Source organism: Kogia breviceps, chromosome 10, assembly GCF_026419965.1.
Source record: "Kogia breviceps isolate mKogBre1 chromosome 10, mKogBre1 haplotype 1, whole genome shotgun sequence".
Lineage (NCBI taxonomy): Eukaryota > Metazoa > Chordata > Mammalia > Artiodactyla > Physeteridae > Kogia > Kogia breviceps.
Window position 1 is genome coordinate 86,203,897 of NC_081319.1, and position 10,033 is coordinate 86,213,929.

Genomic DNA, 10,033 nt, shown 5'->3' on the forward strand with positions numbered 1-10,033 from the left:
ACTCCTACATGACAGGAGAAACTTTTCTCCGGGTGAGTAGAAACCAACCTGAATTAACACCCAATGCATCTTCCAATACTCAGGACTTAAGCTTTGCTTGGGAAAAATGGGGTACTTCTGGAAGAGGACAGAGGTAGAAGAAGGTCGAGTAATATCTGGAGAAGCAGTCACAATACACATACCAAGAGTAATTTAAAGACTGAATATTTGTCCGAATCATGATATTAGCAGTGGATAGGTAGCCTAGCCTAGCAGAGGTTTGCCCCTTTATCCAACTGTTTGAATCAAGTGATGGAGATTCAACAGCTTTAAATACATGCCCTTTCAGCTATCCTTTGGATTTGCCTGATTACTGAGACGTTTAATTATTTTTTCAACCTCAAACACACTTGGAATAGAGTTGGCACTCAATTTTTTTTTTACGATGAACCATTAAATGGCTAATGGCTTTTCTAATTTCAAGGTAATAAGTAGAAGTATTTAGCAAGTACCTTTGAGGGACAATGAATAGTGCACTGAAGACAGAGACCCATGGTCAATGGTGGTGAGTTTAAATCCTCTACCATTGAATCATTCTTGCTACTCACCATTTCTTCTAGTACACCTGCAATTTTCCCTTGCATTTTTGCTCTTAGCTCTATTCTAAAGGAAGAATAGAGGAAGGTAAGGGGAAAAAATTAAAGAAAGCTAAAAAACCCTAATTTAAACTTTAAATTGAGTGCTGTAATAGCTGTTTCTACTTTTTAAGTGATTCTGGACTCTAGGACATCACTGAAATTTTTGAAAAGAGAAGAATATGATGTCATCTTAAGAGAAAAATGGTTAGTGACAAAACATATAAAGCATCTAACAAGAGTTTGGAGACAGATGAAAAAAGCATTTTGAGGTCCGAAGTCTTAGACTCTTTTCTAGACAGATTTTTACATAAAAGTTCTGAAAAACACATCAAATCCTTAAAACAAATGTGTTTCTGTTTTATCTGCAGTTTCCTTTGGCATTCTAAGATATATCTTAAAATAATTTGTCAGACTCTACAAATGCCCACTCCCCCATACTTAGAAATGTGCACAGAATTCTACAAACAATGATTGCACCCTAAGTACCTTCTTGCTTCTCACTGTCATGGGTCAACAGATTAATTACACCTTTGTTGAGCATCAGGTATGCAAATGTGTCAGAAGACTGACATTTTAAAGAACCCCTTAAAATGGAATTGAATCTAATCAGTAATATTCTGTACCTCCAGAAATGTTGACTACTTAATAGTACTAAATGATAAAACTATTGTTATTCTATAAAACAGCTTTAAACAAATCATGGACATTCACAATCGTGTTTTTGTTAAAGGGACTTCTCTCTAACTGAAATGCTATTTCATTCTTGACCTAAACAATTCTTCATTCAAACTTCCTCCCCCATTAAATGTGTCCTGGCTTGGGATCCTCAAATGGACAGCTCCTCTTTTGTGCTCTCAATGTAGGCCTGACGTTGTCTTAGGCCAGCTGTGTGGTTCTTTCTTCTTCATGGCCAGGTTTTCATTTCTCGTGTTGGGTACTGGATAAAGTTTGGTGAACCAATTCGAATGGAAAGTCCCTTAAAAAGGTGGAAGGTAAGGCACGGTGATGATGGAAAATATTGCGGGGAGAGAAATGATTAAGAAGTGTTTCCACTTGGTGCCCACACACTTAGGTGTGTGAAGTGAATATGATAATGACTACACTATGGAAAACTACTTCCAAACATTGTTACTCTGCAGACTCAACTGAGATCTTCTGGATTCAACTGTACTTGTTTCCTGTTATCATACTTTCTTCTCTGTGTCTACAATTCCACATAAGCAGCACACCAAACTTAGGAGTCTTGAATATCCACAGATTGTTAAGTTTAAAGTTCTCTGAGCCTTGCACCTAAACCACGATCACACATGGAAAAATTGAAAGCACTCGGCACTCTCCAGGGCTGACATTTACATCTTGTCTTCATTGCGGAGTCTCTGGAGCTGACCCTTCGTTGGCTGCCTGCCTGGAACTGATCTTTCAAAAATATCCATGTCTGAAAGAGGTCTCTCCCTAATATCAAACTCATATTTCCATTGCCACCTGCATTTCACATGAGTACCACTTACACAGTACACCATGAGCTCAACTGATCATCAATCCCACTGGAAATCTGCAGTAAAATTTGACTCCTCCCACTACCTTACCCGACCAATTAAATTATCTCAAAGTCTTCCTGATTCTACCTTCAGCATATGTGAGATGTCCCTCCCTTCTGTTCATCTGTTGGTTCCTATTTGGATCTTCAATATCTCTTCTTCACCACAATCTACAACAGCCTCTTCCTGTTCTCCCTGTCTCCAAGACTGGCCATCTAAAGCCATTCTCAACACAGCAGACAAAAATCTCTGGCCTAAAATACAAAACATAATTTCCTCCTTAAAATTTCCCAATCTTAAACTTTCTTCTTTTTCTAATATATGCATTTAAACCTATATATCTCCCTCTAAGCACTGCTTAGTTGCATGTTGTATTTTCATTCTTTCAGTTCAAACTATTTTCTAGTTTCCATTGTACTTATACTTCATTTAGAAGTGTAATGCTTGTTTCCCAGTATTAGAATTTTCTACTTATCTTTTTGTTATTGACTTCTAGTTTAATTCTGTTATTGTCAGAAAACATTAAAAAATTGTTTTAGGGCTTCCCTGGTGGCGCAGTGGCTGAGAATCCGCCTGCCGATGCAGGGGACACGGGTTCGTGCCCCGGTCCGGGAAGATCCCACATGCCGCGGAGCGGCTGAGCCCGTGAGCCATGGCCGCTGAGCCTGAGCGTCCGGAGCCTGTGCTCCGCAACGGGAGAGGCCACAACAAGTGAGAGGCCCGCGTACTGGAAAAAAAAAAAAAAAAGAATTGTTTTAGTCCTTTAAAATTTATTGAGACTTGTTTGATGGCACTTGTTTGTTTTGGTGAATTTTTAATATGCACTTGAAAATAATGTGAATTCTTCAGTAGTTGGGTGTAGTCTGAATGTCTGTTAGGTCAAGTTGATTGGTTACTAGCTATGGTTCATCTTCTCTATCCCTACTTATTTCCCCTTTTCTGTCAGTTTATCATCAGCTGCTCAAAGTGGTCTTTAAAATCACCAACCATGATTGTGCTTATTGTAGTTCTTGTTTTAGTTTCCTCAGTTTTGCTTCATATAAGAATTGATATGTCTTCTTGCTGAATTGATCATTTTATCATTATGAAATGTTCGTCTTTATCTTTAGTATGACTTTTTACTTTGATGTCTACTCTGTCTCATATTGTATACCCACACCAGCTTTCTAATGGTTGATGTTTTCATAGTTTATCTTTCCCCGTCACTTTACTTTCAATCTTTTGTCTTATTTTTCAAGTGTATGTCTTGTAAGCAGGACACAGAGCGTTCCTGTTTTTCTTTGTTTTATTTTACTATTTAGCCTGCCAATTTCTGCCTTTTAATTGTTTATTCCATTTACATTAAATGCAATTATTTATATTTGGGTTTAAGTTGGTCATCATAATTTTTCCCATTTGTCCTACTTGTTCTGTTTCTCTTTTTCTACCTTTCTTTGAATGAGTATTTGTTATTTCATTTAATCTTTGTTTAACCTAACATGTAGTATCGTTTCTCTCCAGCTTCTTTTAAGATGTTTTCATCTTTGTTTTTCAAGAATTTCAACATAATTTGGCTAGTTATAGTTTTCTTTGTGTTTATCCTGCTTGTTATTCGCTGAGCTTATTGAATCAATGAGTTGTCACATTTTTTTCCCAGTGAGCTATAAGAACCCTTAAGATTAGAGCATTTTAATGTATGTAAACTACACTTTGATTTTTTAAAAAAAACAAAAAAACACCTTTCAATGATAACGTCTATACTCCAAGAATTAAAGGTTAGTCTCCAATCTCTCATCATATTCAGATTGAAATCTACCTTCCGCTCTTTGGAAGGCACATCCCTCTTCCCTCTGATCTGGCTCATATATTTCCATTTAAGTCTCATTTCTTTCCAAGCCTTGCTTCAAATTCTTGGATTCCCAGCCCCGCTCCACTCCACGAACTATTCCCACTTCATTCGGTTGCCAGTAACAAAATTCCCTTTCTACCTCTCTACAACCATCATACTTCTTTTCATCTATGAAGTCTTAGATTTGGTGTCATTTTCTTTGGGAAGCCTTCAAGGGCATTCCAGTTTTTTGGCTGTTCGAACAGGCTTCTGAACATTGTGGTAGATATATTTGGTAAACGCATTTCTATTCGTGTATAATATCGTTGATTTCAAAAAATGTAAAAATTTCTAAGACCTAGGGCATCAGGGAATACCTTCACGTGTCCCTTGAACGTGTCCGGTTTCCGTAGTATAGCGGTTATCACGTTCGCCTCACACGCGGAAAGTCCCCGGATCGAAATCGGGCGGAAATAGGTCTGGCTTCTACACTTCCTTCTGAGTTGTTTCCCATTTCGGCACGAAACCTGTGCTTTCGTTTTGTGGTGCCAGACTTCAAAACAAACACAGACATTTGCGCTTCTTTTGAGGTCCAGGGGTTTAAAATGAAAAGCCGTCCCGACGCCACCTGCGCTGAAGTGTCCCCGCCTCCCCTCCCGCGCAGGTCGCGGGCCGCTCTTTCTCCTCCTGTACTCGGAGTCCTCCCGCTGGAAGGGCCGAGAGGCCCGAATGGTGTCAACCCGAGGAGACACCCGCTGCACAAGACCCCGCCTGCGCTGCGCGGGAGACACTGGCTCCCTTGGACGTGTGGGTTTTCTGCAAAGTGACTTTCTCCTGAACTTCAGAGGAAGAAAAGTGCTCCACTTCGAAACTGAGCAGCGACCGCACAACTGTCCAGTTATGCTTATTCCTGTTAGTACCGTCCAGTAGTTCCAAAACTCTTCAGACGTAGATGGGGAAGAAGAGTTGTGGGGAGGAGTAGGGGTGGGGGGTTGAGTAAGAGAAGACCCCTGCCCTCAAGAACCCCCTGGGTATCTGTACTGGAGAAAGGCGACTCCTCCCTGCATTTTCGGGACCGCCCCTTCCCCTCCGTTCCCACCACTCCAGGAAGATCCTCTGGGTCCGCTTCTCGGCGGGGCTTGATGTTAGGCTATTCAACTCCAGTGGGTGTCCCTCCGCAGGGGGAAATGCCGGATCCGCTCCCTCCCCTCAAGCCACCCCAGGCTCAGGGCGGACTCGGGGCCCTCGCTTGTCGTTGATTCCTTTTCTTCAGCGGAATCAACGCAACGTTTTCCTAAAACTCAGCATCTGGCATCCAGCTCAGGCGGAGACCGTCCCGGATGAAAGGAAGAACCCTGACCATTTCTGAAATCAGTTAGGTATTCGGGCAGTTTGAGGGATTTCCCTGAAATAAGAAAGGGTTGAAAAGTTTGGTGACTTGTTTGTGTGTATTTCATGATGTATTTTGCTAAACCATTAAGGAGGACAGTTTTTCTTTTGGAATGGACATAACACAGGAAGGAGGGTGCTTCCGCTTTCCTGACCCACGTTCAGGGAAATTATTTCGTCTTGCAAGCGTTCAACTCAGTTAACATCCGTGCCTGCACGAGTGACCACACGAGGGCGACAGAGACTGAGATCTCCGAATGGGAAGCAGGGGCTCCGAATTTGCCCCTGCCAGCCTTTAGGAGGGTTCTCACGATCCTTGAGGTGAATTCTTTCAAACTTATTGGGGGAATTTAACTGGTTTTTCCTTAGAGGTTAAGTCACACCAGATCTCATATTCTGGATATTTTGTCTAGATAAAGGCAAGAGGAGGCAGAAACAAGCATTTGAAGAGCCTGAACCACACTACACATTGTAGATGTCATATTATACAACACATTAGGTATAACTGCCCCAAATACCCACTCTTAAGTACTTCTCCACCTTCATGTCACAGCTCACTGCCTCTTGCAGTCTGTGTTCCATACTCATGGGCCTTCAGGTAATCAGTCTCTTTGCACATGATGTCCCCTCTAGTGGAAGAGCTTTGTGCTTGCCTCCTTGCTTAGTTATCTCTTGCTCATGCTTAGATCTCAGCTGGATTATTACTTTCTCAAGGAAGACTTCCTTAAAATCCCTAAGTGAACGTCCTGTATTACTCATAGTATCATGTATTCTCTTTCCCAGCACATTTTACATTTATCAGTGTGATAACTTGCTTAATGTCTGTTTCTCTCAGTGGAATGTAGTAAATTGCATGAGGGTAAGAGCAGTGTCTGGTTTTGCTCATCAATGTATCCACACTGCCTTGTATATACCTGATACAAAATAGACACTCAGTAGATACTGGTGTTAAGATTGAACCCTTACCATGATTCTCTGAGGAAGGTATTCTTTTCCTAATTTCACTGCAAGACTCAGTATCTCAGTAATTTGAGATACTGAGTCTTGCAGTGATCGCCTATCTGGCCTAAGTGTGGATCTAGTGTGTGTGTTATGACTCAAACATGAGTATGCCTGGCTCCACATTACCTGTTCATTCCTTAATATCCTATTGGAAGTGGGTGTAGTTTCTTCAAAGTTGCAAAGCTCTGATCTTTGCACCTGCCATGTGTAAGGGAGGAAAAGCTTTTTCCCTACCCTCTTAGGTCTGTAGCTGGGACCTATGAATTAAACTGACAAAGGACAGATTACTAAAAGAAAACGTTTACAAATTTTATTGATGTTAATATTTTAATTTTACATACACAGAGACTTCACAGAAAAGAAGTGAAAACCCAAAGAAGCAGTTAGACTCAAAAGATTTTATACTGTTTTAACAAAGGTAATAAATTATAGAGAAGTAGAGACAGAGAAAACAAGGATTGGGGCTTCCAAAGGCAGTAATCTGGGAAGGTAAATATATGGGGAGACTAATAGAAGATAAGGGTTATTTTAGTAAGGTTGGTTGTGCAGAGTCATCTTGGTGTTGACTTTCCATCTCTGGTGATAAGGGTTGTTCTCCTCCTTCTGGTACAGGAGGTGGGGAGGGGAACATCTTCACAAAGGGAAATATACGCCCTGATTTTAGGCAGAGAGGAAGAGGACTGAGAGTCCTTCCTGTGTTTGCTTTTTCTCCATTGCCTTCAAAACCATCCTTATGCCAAAGTGACATATTTTGGGGTGGCATATTCTGATTCCCTGCCCATGTTATGTTGTTGAAACTAAAAATGGGAAAGAAAGAGCTAGAACAGTAGCAATAGCTACCATTTGTTACCAGGTATTAAATCAAGTAGTTATTGATTTTTCATATAAAAACTAACAAGCAAGCATAAGGGTGAAGGTGCCGTTGTTATTGACAATCATTTACTTGTTTTATAGATGCAGATGTGGGGGAGTGCTCAAGATCACTAAGTTGTAAAATTTGGAGCCAGTATTTGCATCCATGAGTGACTGGGGCTAAAGTGTTCCACATTATTGCAGTTTTCTAGAAGAAGCGTGGGCCTACAGAAAGAAATGGATATTAAGATGGTGATATTGAGCATAGAATATGAAAGCGATTTTACCAGATTAGGGAGAAGGCAGAGAAAGCCAGATGTGAAGAGTCTCAGAGGACATAGAGAGTAACCAGAGATAACTGTCACAAACATTATGCTTTTACTGGTATTGCTCCCCTGGAGGAAATGGGGAAATGAATATTTCAGAACAGGAGACTTGAATTTTTTCATTTAAGCGAATGGGTATGAACAATGGTCCTGATGTTGAGGCAGTGTTCCCTAAGACACACCATATAGATTGCTGCCTTTGAATGTGAGCATCAGAAAAGTTCTAGTCAAATACATGGTTCCTGTGGAGGAAGCTGTTTGTTTTGAACCATCCCAACCTCTGTAGTTCTTCCTCTTTCCCCAAGTTAGCCAACACTGCTTCCCTATCCTCCCCTCTCAACTTCATCCGTAACCCTTAAGGCATCTCTGGAAGGGCAGAAAGATCTTTAGGAAGGAAGTCTGAATGCTGGGTTTCAGTCTTGGTTTTATTATGTTGTGATCCTGGGAAAATTAATAACCTCTCTGAATCTCATTTCCTCATCTGCAAAATGGGATATTAAAACCCTTTTCATTCATTTTCAGCAAATATTTATTGAATGTCATCCATTCAATAAATGTACCAGACATTCCTCTAGGTACTGGGAGTCTAGCAGTAAACAGACAAAAATCTCTGCCCTCATTGGAGTTTGCACTCTCATAGAGAAGACAGAAAATACACAAAATGAACAAGCTAGTTTTAAAGTGTGTCAAATGATCATAAGTGATATGGAAAAAAATAAAGAACCGGGAGGAGAAGCATTGGAATGAGGGGAGTTTATACTTATAGCCGTGTTTCACTGATAAGGTGATATTTGAGAAAAGACCTGAAGTAGATAAGGGGCTGAGTCATACCTATATCAAAGCAAGAGTATTACCAGCAGGTGGAACAGTCAGTGCAAAAGCCCTGAAACAGCAATGTGCCTGATACATACAATGTAAAACAAGAGGGTCAGTAGTAACGGCAGCAGAGTAGGCAAGAAGGAGTACAACCAGAGAAATGAGATCACAGACAATCCAGTAGGCCCAGTGAGGACTTTGGCATTTACTCTGATGAAATGAGGAGTTGCCGGTTCAGTTTTGAGCAAAGCTGTGCCATAAAGTGTTTTAGGTTCACAAAGATCTCTCAGACTGCTTTTCACAGAATGTTTTGTAGGGATGAAAAAGGTGGAAGAAGGGAAATCTATTAAGAGATTTGTGCAATATTGCATGTTAGAGATGAAGGTTTATTGGAGCAGGGCTGTAGCAGTCGGCGTGGTGAGAAGTTTTTCAGATCTAGATACATTTTATAGGTAGAACATGACAATTCTCCCACATCCGTGGGATGAAAGAAAAATTGAAGTATTAAAAAATGTTGCCAAGATTTTTTTTTTTTTTTTTTTGCCTAAATATCCGAAAAGTCGAAATCGCCACTGAGTGAAATAAGCAAGCCTGCAGTTGGAGAAGTTTTTCTTGGGGACACTTAAAAGTCCGTGATCTTATCTCTTCTTCCACCTTGCATGGAAACAATGCATACTTGTCTTTAGTCTGATGAAGGGAGTTGCTGTGGATGAGCTGTGATGGCCGAGTGGTTAAGGCGTTGGACTCGAAATCCAATGGGGGTTCCCCGCGTAGGTTCAAATCCTGCTCACAGCGTCCACGTTTTCGAGGTACCCTCCCAGAAAACCATCAGGCTGCAGTTCCGATTTGGAACCCAAGTTTTTTAAGAGATTTAAAAAGCGTGGGCGGCAGCCAGATTTCATTCCCTTTCATTGTGAGCCTCCTGAGCCCAACCTCCCCACTGTCCTCACCGGGCTTAGAGCGCGCTCAAAAATACTGGCTGCGATGAAACGAAGTTGTTAAATCTGTTAAGAGAGATTACAGCAGCAAAGTGTACAGAGACGTTGGAATTTGGGAAAATGGTTTCTCTTTGTGATTGTAGAGAGCCGATTATAAAGAATGCTTCTTTAAAGCATTCCCAGGCAGCAATCTTCAGTGTCTGTCCTGATATCAGCGGCTGCTGGTGAGAGCCATAAAAATTTAAGATAATATTCCATCATATTTGCTACGCGGTCTTTAAGACAAGCGTTTTATACAAACGAGGAAATTGAGGCACAGAGAGGATATATTATATTTTAACTTTTGACTTTGCCTTGAATTTCACAAACTTGGTCTCCTTCTTAACGTACTAAACCACTCAAAGCACTTTTGCGTCTTCAGTTATTTTGCCTACTTTGAACAGCTGAGTACATTTTTATGCCAATTCTATTCTGTTTTCTAAGTTTGTCAAATGAGATTCTTAAAATGTATATTTCTGTTAAATTTTTGTCTCCTTATTGCACTTTGAGGGCAGATGAATATTCTGAGGGAAAAAAAAGGGAATGAAGAGCTCAAAACTAAGTAGTAATATAAGCTGGGTAAGAAAGGATGTGAAATAGAGTGAGGAAAAGTGAATAGATAACTGAGTTCATAGAGATTTGTTCAAGCAACGAGAGCTGCTGCATACTAAGCACCAAACAAGTTTTCAACGCATAGTCAGAGAATAAG

The 10,033-nt window shown here is 40.6% G+C and overlaps 1 non-coding gene across 1 annotated transcript; it reads left to right on the forward strand.

The window, feature by feature from the left end:
• The first annotated feature begins 9,060 nt into the window (after positions 1–9,060).
• TRNAS-CGA (transfer RNA serine (anticodon CGA)) lies at positions 9,061–9,142 on the forward strand. The gene has a single exon. It is a non-coding gene; the product is annotated as a tRNA-Ser (tRNA).
• The last annotated feature ends 891 nt before the right edge of the window (positions 9,143–10,033 follow it).